General features: G+C 40.3%; 1 long non-coding RNA gene and 1 pseudogene across 1 annotated transcript; one reads left to right on the top strand and one right to left on the bottom strand.

The window, feature by feature from the left end:
- Positions 1-12,187: 12,187 nt before the first annotated feature.
- Positions 12,188-15,670, top strand: LOC141444103 (uncharacterized). The gene is made up of 3 exons (XR_012453126.1): positions 12,188-12,719; positions 12,842-12,887; positions 15,567-15,670. It is a non-coding gene; the product is annotated as an uncharacterized lncRNA (long non-coding RNA).
- LOC141444039 (uncharacterized) lies at positions 14,387-15,305 on the bottom strand (annotated as a pseudogene).
- Positions 15,671-17,997: the final 2,327 nt, after the last annotated feature.

Below are 17,997 nucleotides of genomic sequence, written 5' to 3'. Positions count from 1 at the left end.
AAAATTTGCCTGATGATCAAACCACATTGTCTGGTTCACGTGAAGAAAGTCACTACAGCTAAGCAGGCATGGAAGCCTTACAGGCTGCTTTTTGAAGACAAAGGTTTGAACAATCGATGTAGACTTCTATCAAGGCTAGTGAGCTAACAAACTGGAACAATTCTCTACAGTGAGAGATTATGTCACAGCGGTAATGACAACGTCTCAGGAGCTGTCAGACCTTGGAAAAGAGGTAGACGATGAGCTGATGGCTGCTTTACTGCTTCAAGGGCTAACCCCTGATTTCCAGCCGATGAGAATAGCGATAGAAACAGTAACATTACCCTTACTACAGATTACGTAAAGACAAAACTTTTCCAAATGGAAGACACATTTTCAGCGCCAAGTTCAAGCGGAACTTTGACGACTTCGGCACTGCTATCGAAGCAAAAAAGGCAAGAGCAAGCCGAAGATTAAGAAGAAAATAAAGTGTTACATTTGTGATGGTCTGCACAAGCATATGAATGTCCGAATAAACCAAAGAAGCAGAAAGAAGAGTTTAATGCTTTTGCATTTGGCATAGCTGGAGACCATGAAGAAGAATGGGTCTTGGACTCGGGAGCATCCAGACATATGACAGGCAGAAGATAGTTGTTTAAAGACTATAAGGGTATAGAACGTATCACTGTAACTTGTGCAAATGGTGACAAGGTATATGGAGAAGGAAAAGGTACGGTACAGTGCGAGTCAACAGGGATGACTGTCAGCAATGTCATGTATGTACCAAAGTTATCAGCTAACTTGATGAGTGTGAGTGCTATTGCTGAAAAAGGGTATGTAATAGTATTTTCTCCTAAGCAGTGCGAGATATTTAAAAGAGATGAATGCAAAATTAGTGGAAAGCAATCATCAAAGGTGGAGTAGACAGAGGTGTATACAAATTAAACCAGTGTTGTTTACAGAATGCTGCACTCACGTCGACAGCGGAAAGCAGTGAGCTCGACCTGTGGCATCGCAGAATGGACACCTAGGTACGTAACCTTCTTCTACTGAAAAACAAAATGGCGACAGGGGTAAGTTTTCCCAACTCTACCTCAACATTTGAATGTGTATCCTATCTGATGGGAAAGCAAACTAAACTTCCATCAAAGAAGAGTGGTGCAACACGAGCAACAGAGGTGTTAGGTTTAATCCACTCTGATGTTTGTGGACCAATGAATGTCACTTCATTTAGTAAATGTCAATATTTTCTTACGTTTATTGACGATTTTACGCGAAAAACATTTGTATATTTTTTAAAACAAAAAAAGGGAAGTTTTTGGAAAATTTAAAGAATTCAAAGCACTTGTTGAGACGCAAACGGGGAAGAAAATAAAGGCATTAAGAAGTGACAATGGAAAAGAGTTTGTTAATAAACAAATGGATGATTTCCTGAAAGAAAATGGTATTCAGCACCAAGTTACAGTGGAATACACACCGGAACAAAATGGAGTCGCAGAACGAGCTAATCGTACAATCTGTGAGAAGAGCAGATCGATGCTTCAAGAATCAGGACTAGAAAAGCATTTTTGGGCAGAAGCCGTCCATCATGCAGTCTATCTGAAGAATAGATCACCGACTATTGCAGTCAGAGATAAAACCCCAGAACATAAAGCATGGACAGGAAAGAAATGTGACCTGAAGAATATCAAAGTTTTCGGATGCAGAGCTTTTATGCACATCCCAGATCAAAAGCGGACCAAATGGGATCCAAAAAGCAAGGAGTTAGTGCACACAGGTTTTTGGGACAATGCCAAAGCTTATAGACTGTTAAACCCAAGAACTGGTCAGGTGTTTAAAGCCAAAGATGTGGTATTTTTTGAAGGGCAAAAATACCGATCCGAGAAACAAGTATCAGTCACGGAAGAAGTGCCTGTCACTATTCAACACGAGGAGCATGAGGTTCAACCACTACCCAGACAGGAAGAAGTCCAGTCACCTCACGTGGAGAATGACACGAGGGAGGAAGTTCAATCACCTCGAGTGGAGATTGAAATGAGGGAAGAAGCTCAGCTGCCTCAAATGGAAAACGAAGAAGAAGAAGTCATTCTTGAGTCAAATGATCAAGTTCAGTGTCAACCACTTGAAAGACTTGACTATGAATCTGAAATAGATAACTTCATATCAGCTGACGAAGAAGAAAATGAAGAGCCTGAAACTGAAAGAAGGTATCCTTTAAGAGATAGAAAACCTAAGCAGTTTCCAGACCACATCTTATACAATGCAACTGAATCGGAGAAGGAACCGACTACAGTTCAAGAAGCTTTGACTAGACGAGATGCTGATAAATGGAAAGTCGCAATTCAGGAGGAGTTAGATGCCCTCAAGAAAAACCAAACGTGGACCCTTGTGAAGCCCCCGAAGAAGTGCAACGTCATTGATTCTAAATGGCTATTTAGAATCAAAGAAGAGGCGGGAAATAAGCAAAGGTACAAGGCACGACTGGTGGCTCGAGGCTTCAGCCAAAGGTGGGGTATCGACTATTATGAGACTTTTGCGCCAGTTGTCCGTCATAGCTCACTGAGAACCTTAATAGCGTTGGCCAGCAGGATCAATTTAAAGATTGATCAAATGGACGTGAAGACCGCGTTCCTAAATGGAGATCTACAGGAAACAGTTTTTATGAAGCAACCTGAAGGTTTTGAAGACAAGACAAGAAAGGATTATGTGTGTCAGCTCAATCGTTCTCTCTATGGGCTGAAACAATCTCCACGAGCATGGAACAGCAAATTAGATTGTGAGTTGAAAAAACTTCAATTTAGACAGTCTAAAAACGAGCCGTGTGTCTACATAAGGTCTAAAGAGTCTAAGGTCACAATAATAGCAGTTTATGTAGATGATCTACTAATCTTTTGGAATAATGAAAACGAGCTTAAGATTGTGAAGAAAGACCTTATGTCAAAATTTGAGATGAAGGATCTTGGTAAGGCAGACCTTATATTAGGAATGCAGATCACTCAAACGAAGGACGAGATCAAAATTGACCAAGAACGGTATATAGAGAAACTTCTTAGGACTTTTCAAATGGAGAATTGTAAAACAGTTGCCACACCGACAGTCCCTGGTTCTCACCTAGAGAAATTGGAGAATGGACTGGAACCAGACAAAAGAATTCCATATCAAAATTTGATTGGATCCCTGATGTACCTTGCAGTGTGCACTAGACCCGATATTATGCACATGGTAAGCTTCTTGAGTCAGTTTAACAACTGTTACACGGAAGAAATTTGGACAGCAGCCAAAAGAGTGCTACGGTATTTGAAAGGAACCAAAAGCTATGGAATAGTATATTCTCGAAACATAACGTCTAAAATGTTTCAAGGGTATGTTGATGCTAGTCATGGTGGCAAGGAAGACGATAGGAAGTCTTGGTCTGGTTATGTCTTCTTAGCTCAAGGAGGAGCTATATGTTGGCAAAGCAGTTAGCAGAAGACCATCGCTTTATCAACTGCAGAAGCAGAATACGTGGCTATGTCGGAAGCTGCAAGAGAGGCTGTATTTCTGAGGAGATTTACAGCAGAATTGACAGCCACAGAGGAAACATGTGTGAACATCCTCAGTGATAGTCAGTCGGCCATAGCCATTGCGCAAAACCCAGTACATCACCAACGTACTAAGCATATAGACATTCGCTACCACTTTGTAAGGGAAGCAATTGTAAATAAACAGATAGCTGTTAATTACATTGAGACGAGTCGTATGGTGGCTGATGCACTAACCAAACCTTTGGTGAAAGGGAAGTTTGGATGGTGTGCAAATGCAATGGGTGTGAGAGCATAAGAGACAAAAGAGAATGTAAAGTATTTGAAAATAAGGAGGAGTGTTAGAAATATTAAAAAGTAATATTGTCTATGGTATTTTCAAATATGGATGACAGTGTCGGTCAAGTAAAAAAAATGACTATCGTGTTTTTTTTTGCTCATGTATCTTGATAATATGTTTAATTTATTGTGTTTTTATCTTTAATTATATTCTGCTAATACTACTGCGTGTGTGCATGATTTATTTACCTACTATATCATAATTCAAGGTAGTTTATATGGAAAGATAATTCTTCATCTTTCCATCCCCCGTTAGCGCGTTTCCCATTACAGGCGGCGCCCCAACCAGTTCTTGATGCGTCAGTATATATTTCCAAGACGAATGTTTTGTCTTGTCTTAGTAGATTGTAAGTTGACATTATGTTTCTTTCCCACCATTTTAAGTCGGGTAGGACAACATTTGAAAGACTGATTTTTGCTTCAAAATTGACATCATGATTTTGAAGGGCTAAATATTTTTGACGTTCGAGAGTTTTTGTGTATAACCAGCCATACCGAACTGCTGGGCAAGCCGCCGTTAACACGCCGATTAATTGTGACAATTCCCTAATGGAACATCTAGGAAGTTTAGAAAATTTCTTAATAAACTTCATTATTCCTTGTCGTTTTTCCTCAGGCAGGTTTAGTGTCATATCGATGGTATTAAACACAAAACCTAAGAACCGACAAACCTGTCTCGGTTCTAGGTTGCTTTTTTCATAATTGATAACGAAACCTAAACATTTAAGTAAGTCTAGGGTTTTGTTGACGTTGTTGACGCATTCGTCATAAGAGTCACCGATGCATAAAATATCATCGAGATATATAACTGATCTATAACCTTCTTGACGGAGATGGTTAATGACTTCTCTCATCAATTTTGTAAATACCCAGGGAGCAACCGATAACCCGTAAGGCATGGCTGTAAATTCAAAGAATCTTTGATTATATTCAAAACGCAGGTACTTATGATCCTCTTTTGCAATAAGGACTAAGAGGTGAGCTTCCTTTAGGTCAATATTTGCCATAAAGCCAGACTGAGGAACAAGTCTAGCTGCTGTCCTATGATCCTCCATTTTGAAGTGAGAAGTTGAAATAAATTTATTTAAAGTCTTGAGATTTAAGATTAATGTCTTTGTCCCATTTGCTTTAGGGGCCAGAAAAACGCTGGATATAATAGTAGATTATTGTCGTGGCCTGGAAGTAGCCAATTGCTGGCTGAGTATGAGTATTAAACGGACGAGCTTGCGAGTCCGTTTAACTAATACGAAGCCAGCAATTGCTATTCCAGCCGCGACTAATATAAAGCTTTTCTCAAAAATGATGAATAATTCTGAAATAGACTAAACTTTTTCTCAAAATATATCATAATATTACGTTCGTGGGGTGGGTTCGCGATTGAAAAGCACTTTTAACACCGATGAATAAGAGTAGGATTTATTTTCACACTGTTACTTAATTTTACAAAACACTTAAAAACAGTTCACAGTAATTTCGCACTCGAAAACTCACTAACAAGTCGCTTTGATTCTCTTCGATGTATCGCTCGGTATCGCATTCGAAACTCTCTCCGCCGCAACCTCGCCCGGCTTATATACCCCCGGGTGAATCGGTCCACAAAGTTCGAGAACAGTCTAGCTAGGACGTCATACCTACATCTCGAATGTTCCGGAAACGAGTAGTGTCTGTCTCTTTCATGTGCTATCTCTCTCACACAGTTACTAGAATATTCCGGAAACAGGATCATCAGTCTGTTTCTCTCACACATATAGGCTATCCTTGTCACACACCTTCTCGAATGTTCTCAGTATAGCTGTCTCTTTCTAATCGTGCTATCTCTTTCACTCCTATGGAAAATTTCGCCATATACTGAAATGTACTTCAGAGGCCCATAAGGGGTCCTGAAAACGCCTGAAAACGGGTTTTCAGGTTATGGCGTCATCGGATAGAGGGTGGCCTGAAACGGACTGAAAACATGTTTCAGGCGCCTGAAAACGACGGTAACTTGGGTGAAATTTTGATAAACTAATATGTGATAGAGCATCCTCTGAAACGGCCTGAAACCGTATTCCAGCCTACTGAAAACGTCTCCAATGGGCGAAAAACACGATCAAAGTTTACCACCTAACCCACCGCCGTAACACTGCCCCCTCCTAAGACATGCTCGTCCCGAGCATCATTAGATCCATGGTATTTGGCCAACCGATCAACATGAACAATCTTACAGGGGCTACGCGCGTTACGCTGTATCCGGTATGTGACAGCGTTGATCCTAGTGACTACTTTGTACGGCCCTTCCCAACTCGGTGACAATTTCGGGGGACTTCCCCTTTTTCCGCATAGGGTTATGTAGCCACACCAACGATCCTTCCTCAAATCTCGTCTGGTTAGACTTCCGGTCATATCTGGTCTTCATCTTTTCGCTGGCCTGCAGTCCGTGTTCACGAACATGATTGTGAACACCATCAATCCGATTTCGCAGTTCACTTGCATATTCTGAAATCGTCTTTGGTGCATCTGGAGGTCGTCCTGTCAGTAGATCCGCAGGTAACCGCAATTCTCTTCCAAAATTAGCACACGCAGGTGTCACGGCCGTGCTTTCGTGAACTGCGGTCCGATATGACATTAAAAAGAGTGGAATATGCCTGTCCCAATCTTTTTGATGGCTGTCAACTACCTTGGCCAAATGTCGTTCCAGAGTCTGATTGAATCTCTCGACCATCCCGTCTGACTGTGGATGATAGGACGTAGTCCGAGTTTTATGAATTCCCATGACTCGGCAAGTCTCCTGAAACACCAGAGATTCAAAATTTCTTCCTTGATCGCTGTGGATCTCAAGAGGTACTCCATACCGACAAAATACTTCCGCCACTACAGTTTCCGCTACGGTGACTGCCTCTTGATTTGGAATGGCAAACACTTCAGGCCATTTGGTGAAATAGTCCATGACCACAAGAATGTACTTGTTTCCGCGGTCAGAGATCGGGAACGGGCCTGCGACGTCCAAAGCAATTCTTTCCCAAGGTGCCCCCACATTATAAACTTTAAGCGCACCTCTACTGCGTGTATGTGGCCCCTTGACCGACGAGCAGCTAGTACACTTCCTACACCAGTCTTCCACATCTTCCCGACAGTGTATCCAGTAAAAGCGTTGTCGAATCTTCATCAGAGTCCTTTTTACTCCTAGATGCCCGCCGGAAATGCCATCATGAAAGGATCTTAAAACATCGCTCACTCTCTTTCTTGGTACGACCACTTGAAGGTGAGCATCCTTTCCGTTCGCTGACTCCCCATTTCCTACACAGTACGCCATTGTGCATAACCAGACTTTCCCATTGCGCCCAGTAGCTCTTGGTCACTGTACTCATCGGAGCTACCTCACACCACTTTGGTTTGGGCATTCCACCGTTAATCCAGTCGTAAATGGGTTTTATGTCACGATCTTCCTGTTGTGCTTCTTGCATGACAGCGTCACACCACTCTTCGCTAACAGTGTCGGTCCTCAACATCTTCACGCAGTCCTTATCCTCTTGTCTTAAACAGTGTTTGCAGTCATCTGGACAAGGCCTTCGGGAGAGGGCATCTGCATTTCCATGTGACTTTCCACTTCGATGCTCGATGGAAAAGTCATATTCCTGCAGTTGTTCGATCCAGCGTGCCACCTGACCCTCGGGGTTCTTGAACTCTAACAACCACTTTAAGGCAGCATGGTCAGTCCTGATTCGGAACTTGCGTCCAAGCAAATATTTGCTGAAATGCTGCAAAGTTTTGACGACTGCCAGCAATTCTCTCCGAGTGACGCAGTAATTTCTCTCGGGTTTCGATAACGATTTACTGAAATAGGCTATCACAACTTCCTGATCTCCTTTGTTTTGTGACAAGACTCCTCCGATGCCAGTATTGCTTGCATCAGTGTCAACAACAAACTCGTTATCCGGGTCGGGATATTCCAAAATAGGTGTTTCACAAAGTCTCTGTTTGAGATCTGAGAAGGCTGCTGCACACTGTTCATCCCAATTAAATGGTCGTTTCTCTTCCGTCAGCTGGTGCAAAGGCTTTGCTATATCCGAGAAGTTCTTCACAAATCGTCGATAGTACGAGCAAAGTCCTAAAAAGGCACGCACTGCTGTCTTGTCTTTTGGTGTTGGCCAGTCCTTAACTGCACTTATCTTCTCAGGGTCTGTCTGGATGCCTTCTGATGAAATTACATGTCCCAAGTAGTTAACCTTACGCTTGAAGAATGAGCATTTCTTGGGACTTAGTTTTAAGTTTGCGTCACGCAACTTGGACAAAACTTGCTCCAGTTTCTTAAGGTGGTCATCGAAATTTTTACCTACAATTATGATGTCATCCAGATACACTAGGCAAGTATCACCCAGGAGGCCGGCAAGTATTTGCTCCATTAACCTCTCAAAAGTTGCCGGTGCATTGCACAACCCAAACGGCATAACATTAAACTGCCAAAGTCCTTTACCAGTTGAGAAGGCTGTTTTCTCTTTATCTTTGTCCTTGATTTCCACTTGCCAGTATCCACTTTTCAAATCCAAGGTGGAAAACCATTTCATGCCGTTTAAAGTGTCCAACGTGTCGTCTATCCTCGGCAATGGATAACTGTCCTTCTTAGTCACGTCGTTGAGTCTACGATAGTCAACGCAAAATCTCATAGTTCCATCCTTCTTTTTCACCAAGACTACTGGAGAACACCAAGGGCTGGTCGACGGTTCTATTACTTTGTCCCTCCTCATTTCCTTGATCATGTCTTCGACTTCTTTTTCTCGAGCTACTGGAACTCGCCGAGGTCGCTGTCGAATAGGCATGACATCTCCAGTGTCGATCTCGTGCTGCACTACTCCAGTTCTCCCGATATCACTGTCATGTGCAGAAAAGACACTCCTATAGCGCTTTAGTAGATTACGCGCCTTTAGAAGTTCTTCCTCCGTGAGATCATTCTCGCAGTTTTCCAATAATTTTCCAATATCCACAACTTCTTCTTGCAACTTGACCTCGGTTGGACCATGGCAACTCCGTATCCATGAGATTGCCTCGCATCTCCCCATAAGGGTTCCTTTACTTAGGACGTGTTGAGTGTCACTTAAATTAAGAACTCTTATAAATGCTGCGGATGACGTCATTACCACTGTGCGAGCTGGTATCCACGGCTTACTGCCAGCTATTTTCTCTATTAACACGCAGGAATGAGATCCTTGTCTCATACCATATGGCAACTTCACTGGAACTAGGGCTTGCGATCTCGGTTGAAGTGTAGTCCTTCTAGCGCAGAAGACATGTCCACCCACTTCACCCTCCATAGGAACTTCATAAGCCCCAAATTTCAGCACGCCGCCTTTCAAGTCGATCTTACATTCGTGCTTCCTCATAAAATCTAGACCAATAATACAGTCGTCTACGATGTCAGCAATGATGACTTTGTGCCAGTACTTCTTTTCTCCAATCTTTACTGACACTTCTTTAGACTTTTTTAAAAACTTTACAAAACACTTAAAAACAGTTCACAGTAATTTCGCACTCGAAAACTCACTAACAAGTCGCTTTGATTCTCTTCGATGTATCGCTCGGTATCGCATTCGAAACTCTCTCCGCCGCAACCTCGCCCGGCTTATATACCCCCGGTGAATCGGTCCACAAAGTTCGAGAACAGTCTAGCTAGGACGTCATACCTACATCTCGAATGTTCCGGAAACGAGTAGAGTGTCTGTCTCTTTCATGTGCTATCTCTCTCACACAGTTACTAGAATATTCCGGAAACAGGATCATCAGTCTGTTTCTCTCACACATATAGGCTATCCTTGTCACACACCTTCTCGAATGTTCTCAGTATAGCTGTCTCTTTCTAATCGTGCTATCTCTTTCACTCCTATGGAAAATTTCGCCATATACTGAAATGTACTTCAGAGGCCCATAAGGGGTCCTGAAAACGCCTGAAAACGGGTTTTCAGGTTATGGCGTCATCGGATAGAGGGTGGCCTGAAACGGACTGAAAACATGTTTCAGGCGCTTTTTTGACCTTTGACACGGAGAAATAGCACCGAGATCTAACAATTTTTCTATACATTGTAACATATCTGGTTGCTCACTAGTGGGCACAGAATTACGTGGCCTGAAAACCTGTCTGACTTTCTTACAAAACGGTATTACCTACCCTAACCTTACCTAACCTTTACCAACCTTTTGAGATCCAATTCAATGTTTGAAAATGTTGAAACTTCATTGTACTGGCCATCAGATATTGTGTTTTTTGCTTGACATTGATTTGATTTGTTGATAGACTTCAATACAAATTTGGTTCTGAGAATATTTGTTTTATTAGGTTATGGGAATTTTACAAATATTCCTTTTATAAGTAATATTCTTCTATTTTTGGGATTAGTTTTACCTTTTTAATTTGTGTTTTGCAAATATGAGTGTCCAAAAATTGGATCGCTTTAATATTGAAAAGCTACGCGGACTGGAAAACTGGTTGGTATGGAAATTCGATATAAACCTTCAACTAACTATGCATAAATTGCAAGATGTTGTGAAAGGCGTCGAAACTCTTCCTGTACCCCTAAAGAAAGACGCTTCGGCTGACGAAACTGCAAGTTATCAAAGGAAACTTACCCAGTATGAAGAACGCGACGCATTACTCCAATGTATCATCGGCTGTAGCGTCTCCGCAGAACCTAAACGTCATATACTCACTGCTAAATCCGGTAAGGAAATGTGGGATATACTTCACTCAGTATACGAGCAGAAGAATGATAGAAGACTAGACTTGTTGTATTGCCAGCTGTTTACTTACACTAAAGATGAAGCTGACGACATTGCCACGCACGTCTCTAAGCTGCAGGCATTGTGGCAACAACTCAATGACGAATTAAAGGAAGAAGGATCTCTCCCGCAATCATTGTTGATGAACAGGATTCTTAACACATTGCCTTCAGCATATCTTGAGTTCAAGAATGCTTGGGAGTCCGTACCTAAGGAGAACAGAAGTATTTCTACTCTTATGGAGCGTCTTCGTCTTCATGAACAACGTCTTGGAGACTTGGATACTAGACCTTCTACTTCCACTTTTACGTCTGAAAATGCTCTTTTATCAAATAAGAAGAAAGACAAAGTCAAGTGTTCACATTGCAACAAAATTGGACATACTCACAAACAATGTTTTTTGCTGAAGAAGCTTAATAAGCGGAATAAGGGTAACGAAGCCATTCCGAATGATGGTGATGCATTTCTATCTCGACTTGATAATTCAAATTCAAACTGGATAGTTGACTCAGGAGCATCTCACCATATTACGTCAAGCGCCAATTGGTTTAGAAGCTACACACCATTCGATAACCCAAGAGCTTTACGACTGGGAGATGATCGAAATATGTATGCATATGGCCAAGGAATTATTGATGTTGAAATGTCGGTACAAGGTAAATGGAAACGTGCTCATCTGAATAATGTTTGGTATGTACCTCAAGCAGGACAAAACCTATTCTCAGCCGGTTCAGCATTGGACCATGGATATATAGAGATAGCTGACAAGGATAAGCGTGTCTTCAAAGATAAGAGCGGCCAAGTCAAAGCTGTCAGTATTAGAGATGGTAATCTATATAAACTTTTGATGAGAGTAAGGACTGTTAATGCTTGTGTTGTCAAAGAAGGAACAAGCCTACAGATTTGGCATAAGAGACTCTGTCGCCAAAACAAAAGAATGGTTAAGAAATTTTCGTCAGCTGAAGAAAATTCCTTCGTACCATATAGCGATGCCGACTACGCCGGAGATAAAGACACAAGAAGGTCGACTTCTGGTTACGTATGTCTGGCCGCAGGGGGAGCGGTGTCCTGGTCTTCAAAGACACAGAGATGTGTGACTCTTTCAACCACTGAGGCGAAGTTTGTGGCGGCCAGCCTTGCAGCCCAGACGGTTATGTGGCTCAATCGACTTTACAAGGAAGTTCGAGGAATCGGGGTCATACCTACTGTTTATGTGGACAACCAAAGTGCTATTAAGCTTGTCAAGAACCCAGTGTTTCATTTTAAGACAAAGCATATAGATACGCGCTATAAGTTTTTGCGAGAGCTTCATCAAGAGAAAAAGGTCAATGTCCTCTACGTACCTTCTAGAGAACAAGTAGCAGATACGTTTACGAAAGCCCTACCAAAGGAAAGCTTTCTTAGAGCACGAGCCTCACTAGGACTGGTGAGTAAGCCTGATCTGATGCAGGGGGAGTGTTGAAACTTCATTGTACTGGCCATCAGATATTGTGTTTTTTGCTTGACATTGATTTGATTTGTTGATAGACTTCAATACAAATTTGGTTCTGAGAATATTTGTTTTATTAGAAAATTATCAGTAATTTGAAGCCAGCAATTGACAACATTTCATTTTATAAACACTTCAAAATGAATATATGATTCAAAAGCATATTGCCTCCTGAACACTATACTATATTTATAAAAAAATTGTATAGCTTAATAAAATAGTTAAAAAACAAATAAAAACATGGTCTAATTTTACCCATTCTACGAAATAGTTAACGGATAGCCTTTGCCTTATGTTACAGAAAAAAAAACTCTGCTGTCACAAATTTGAATTTGACATTGACGTAAATTGTTTACTATCGATGTTAACGACTGTAACATAACGAAGTAAAATAAAATGAAAAGATTCTTTATTATAGGGATTTATTGCCTACTATGGAGAAACCCGCATGGATTGACGAGGTGTATATTCCTCCTAAGTACACCAAGTATTGATTCGTGCCAAGTTGTAACAATGACTCTTTGAAGAAACCGGACAAACATTTCTTCCATGTACCGTATAAAAATAAAGCGGAGTGGTGTCGAGCAGTAGGGAAAGAAGTAATTCCAAAGAGACCACTAGTCATCTGTGAAGACCACCTTGATGTAAGTTTTCGTATTGACACGATAAGACATTGTGACTTTTACCTGTTTATCAAATACACTTATTCTTCAGCACAAAGATAATAATATAGTTATGTCTTAGTTATGTATTTTTGAATTTACAGTTGGAGTATGACCTGGAAAATTACGAGTCATGGATCATTTCTAAAGGTAATGCCAAACTGAGGCCTACTGTGCCAGTTTTAAAAAAAAATATCCAAACCTACAGAAACTATAACTCAAGATAAACCAGGCTCATCAAGAGTGTCAAAAAATAAACGTGACAGACCTTTTTTTGAAGATGAACCAGAATCATCAAGAGCATAAAAGAAAAACGTATAGAACCATTTTTTGAAGCCAAGTCAGTAATGTGCAAACCAAAAACTGCTATAATATCTACACAAATAAGTCCTGATACGCGAGACTGCTATTCAATGTAATATTTTACCCATGAGAACAAAAGCAAAAGACACCCATGAGGCAAGTCTTGCATCTCTGCCTGCCGTTAAGGGTAGTACATCCGAAGTGTCTGAATCAGAAGCAAGTTATGAACAATCCACTATGACTAGTTCTGCGACACACCCTATAATTTTAAATGGTAGATTGTTTATGTTGAATCTTATAGAAAAAAAGCCTTTCCAATATATTGGAATACCCAAGAAGTTATATTGAGTTATAGACTGTTTATGTCATGCACACAAGGATATTACAAAGCTAGATTGTATTATTACATTATATTATTATAAAATAAAAGCAATGAATGTACAGCCTATATAGATAATGCCGTGCTAATTGCTTGTGGTGCAATAAATATACAGTCTCCAATAATAAAAAGGGAATAAATAAATGAATTTATTACACATGTTTTGATGTTTTTATTTGCCTAACACTGATAAAACGAGGGTTCATTGGGGGTACAAAATTTTAGCACCACGAATTTCAGCAGCATTGAATGATTCATTGTTACACATGTACTGCATCAGCATAAAGTGATCTACATTTGGTAGATTTGTGCTGTTTGCAGCACTATAGCCGTCGGGAATCCTCATATCGGTAGTCCTTTTTCGGCGCCAAATGGTCAATGTTTTTTATCGTCCCAATCGTTCGTCGTATCCGTGTAAATGCAAGGTGTCGTATTTATATAATGCAGTATCGGTATCCCTTATCACAGCCAAATTCGTCGATAAAATCGTTTATTTTTAACAAATAGTACAATTTAAACAAACAACACACCACAGACATACTCCAGTGACAATGGCAAAGTCAGCAGGGCTACTCCGAAACTCGAAACTCGAAGTTCGTGTCGTGCGGTCCCTCTGACACTTACACTGTTTGATACGAGAGCGAGAGGGACCGCACGACACGAACTTCGAGTTTCGAGTTTCGGAGTAGCCCAGCAGATGTCATTGTCAATGTCCGATCACTTTTTTTCCGATCATGGTAAGACAAAGGTGATAAGGCTATTCTTGCGTAGAATTGGAGTTACGCCCTTTTAGAATAAGTAAATATTGAAAAATTAATAACAAGTTAAATACGAAACCTAGAGAAATAAATAAACTATCAGCGTATTTGTCTTTTTAAACCAAATACACTGAACCAATAAAATTTAGGGCTCAAAAATATGAAATGTTGTCAATTATAAAGATATTGAATTCTCCCAGCGTGTACCTCTATTGTATAGCTGTTGTGGCACGCTGCTTGTTCTGCGGCGGTGCCCTCGGTAGAGCCAAGTTCGCAGTCGGAGCTCGACCCCCTCTCGGAGCAGTGTTCCTTTGCCCGCCCCTCCCCCCCCTGTTCGACAGGAAGCGAGAGAGGCCCCTTCAGTTTCCCTGGGGACGTGAGCGACTTGTCGACGGCTGATATGATGTAGAAGGTGGCTTTGGATTCGGAGCAGGTTTCTTGATCTGTAATCCGTGCTTTTCGATTACCTTCGTAGCTTTAATTTTGTCAGAAAGCTTGTTAACGAAAAGCGTTACGTCTCGTTCAATTTCTTGCATAATATTTAAGAAGGACTTGTCTAAACCCGGAGTCACAAACTTCTTTCTAGCCTCCGTTAGTGTAGATCACAAAGTAGTCTACAACTATCGCTGAGGTATTTAATGGCTTGGAGTCTGTCCTTGCCATCGTCCAGAAGGAGTTCCAGCCCCTTAATCAGGGCGGCTATAACCTGGCCCAATTGCTGTTGTACGGCTTCTACTCTTTTATCTCGAGTGCGCGTACCCTCAGGGACGGCGGCAGAGATCTCAGGATTAAGTTTTGGCGCCTGTAGTAATGTGCAGTTTTCTGGCACAGGATACACCTTGACTAGTTTCTCTTTCGCTTCTTTATTCATTCCCTTGCGAAGAATGGGTAGCCACAGAAGTGATAACTTTTCATGAATCTTCGGGCCAAACTTAGGCGTCTCTTCCGTCACCTCGCCCAGTGCGGTAAGGATCTCAGGGTCCAATTCTGGAACTGGGATCGGTTCTTGGTCGCTATCATTTTTGGCGTCCTCATTTTTATCCACAGAGACCGGATCGACGTCCCGAGGCTCTGGATCAGAGTTGTGCTGGTTTTCATTGTCTAAAATGAAACAATAAAGAACTTTATTGTGGGTAGTTATGAAAACCACGAAAGAGAAATACCGTAATTATCGGACTTTTACTTTCGGTTGAGCCACACGGCTTAATGTAATGGTGTGTGTGATGATAAAAAAAACCGGATATCGATTTAAAAAATCGATTCTCTTGAAGTGCGAATTCCTCGTGTAGACTTAAGGCACTACCTTAGTAAATGTATCTGAAGAATGAAGTGACGAATTATAATTATTTATTAGAACAAAGGGTAAAGAGTGTTTGTTTTTACTTTCAGTGCCTGCTTCTTTGCTGCTTCGGCTCTCGGAACAATTGCATTTAGAAATATAAAAAAAATACATGTTTGTTTTAATGAACGATTAATAAAGAAGTATAATATAATATGTAGCATTTTTAATTGAAACCCCTAAATATACAGTGCATTATGCAATATTATGTGCAAGTTAGGGTCTCCGCCTACGACGTTCGTTACACCGTATCGGCATATATAATTGTAATACATTACAATACAATGGCTCTTTATTGTACACCAGAAATAGTAAGCGATACAGAAAACAGGTATGCAGAGAGAAAATTACAAGGTAAGCAATAGGCGGCCTTATCGCTTAAGAGCGATCTCTTCCAGGCAACATTTTTTACAATAATAATAATAATAATAATAGTGAGAATAGTGAGAAAGTTCATGCAACTAGACCCTGAAAATAGCCCTCAGCAATCTTCTTAAAAAATATTTATTCTACAACTCTTGCTACATTTACTTGGTGGATAACCCGTAAATGTAGTTAATACCAGCCTAGAGCTGAGAAAAAACAATCCTTCGAAAATAATAATAATAATAATAATAATAATAATGCCTTTTTGCCTGCGTCCACTAAGGCTGGGAAACCTAAGGTGCGCATGAGTTGGACCAAAGATGTTAACCTATTCATCATGCGCACCTACTACAATATCACTAAATTAGAGACCGACATGACCACTTATAGAAAACAGTTGCATGAACTTTTCCAACGACAATATCCCACTGTTAAAGTCAGTGAACAACGTGTATCCGATCAAAGACGGGCCATTATTAGAAATAAATATCTAAGTGACCAAGAATTAACCCAATTGAAAGACGAAGTACAAAAAGAGTTAAATAATGTAGATCTTATTAATTATTCAAACGTTACTGCTCTCATACCATCGCACGATCATACCGAAAATGATGCACAACAACACACACAAGACACACATACACTATACACACAATCACACATTTCCAACTCGTCCACTCAGACTGAGACTATAACATTAACTTTAGCAAATGATATAGAAGCGTTACTTAACCCCGACACAATAACTGAACCAAACACTCAAGTAATTCTTGATAAATTTCACTCTGCAATAGCCAAATACTCAGGAATTAACCCATGTAGTAGACCGAAATTACCAAAGTTAAAATACAGTAACAAACTCTCACAGTTAGTGCATCTATTTAACTGCGACATACTGAATAGATTTCTTTCAGACGACACACAACTAATAGATATTCATACCCTTATTTACTGCACCGCTGTAGTTATCTCCGAAGAGCTAAACTACAAGATAACAGAACACACACCACACAGTAAGAAAAACAACATAAACAAACCTCCATGGCAAGCTAGACTAGAAAGAGATATTGAACAACTCAGGGCAGATTGTGGTAGACTCACCCAATATATAAATAATAATAGGTCTCGTAAAGTAGTGAAAAGAGTAGAAGAGATATTTAGGAGCAGGATTACACACACTAGACATGAAGCAGACAACAGAAAACCAGAAGAATACTTAGATACATTAAAACAGAAACTGGCCCTAAAGGTACATAGACTTAGAAGGTATATGAAAGCACAAAAACGAAAGAATGACAATATTTTATTTGCAACAAATGAAAAAGGATTTTACAGGAACCTACACAATCACACGCAACACACAGAGATTCACACAGACACATCCATACCAACACAGACACAACTAGAGACGTTTTGGGGTAGCATATGGGAAGAAAATAAACAACATAATGACCAAGCAGACTGGATAGAAATAGAAAGAAAAAAATGGGATACAATAGAAGAGATGACATTTGAGGAGATCACAGAAACTGACATAACAAATATAACAGTGAAACTACACAATTGGAAATCACCTGGGATAGATAAAATACATAACTACTGGTATAAAAAATTAACATCAATACACAAAAACATAGCAAAAAACTTAACAGAAATAATATTAGGCAAACAAAATATACCAGAATTTATAGCCCTCGGTATAACATATATGCTGCCCAAAACAACTCATTCCTCACATCCATCATAATACAGACCAATCACATGCTTACCCACCATATATAAAATATTAACATCAGCAATAACTAGAAAAATCAATAATCACATAGAACACAACAAAATCATATCAGAGGAACAAAAAGGATGCAGGCGAGGCCATATGGGATGCAAGGAGCAGCTGATTATTGACTCCACCATCCACAAACACGCGACTAGTAAAAATAGAAACCTACACTGTACATATATTGATTACAAAAAAGCTTTTGATAGCGTACCCCATTCCTGGCTGCTACAAATATTAGAAATATATAAAATAGACCCAAAAATAACTCACTTTCTACGTAATATAATGAATCAATGGAAAACTACTCTTCAATTAAATGCTGGTAATAACACAAT

Source organism: Choristoneura fumiferana, chromosome 29 (genome assembly GCF_025370935.1).
Source record: "Choristoneura fumiferana chromosome 29, NRCan_CFum_1, whole genome shotgun sequence".
NCBI classification, from domain to species: Eukaryota; Metazoa; Arthropoda; class Insecta; order Lepidoptera; family Tortricidae; genus Choristoneura; species Choristoneura fumiferana.
Note: the sequence above shows the minus strand (reverse complement) of the source record. Positions and strands in the feature narration are given on the sequence as shown.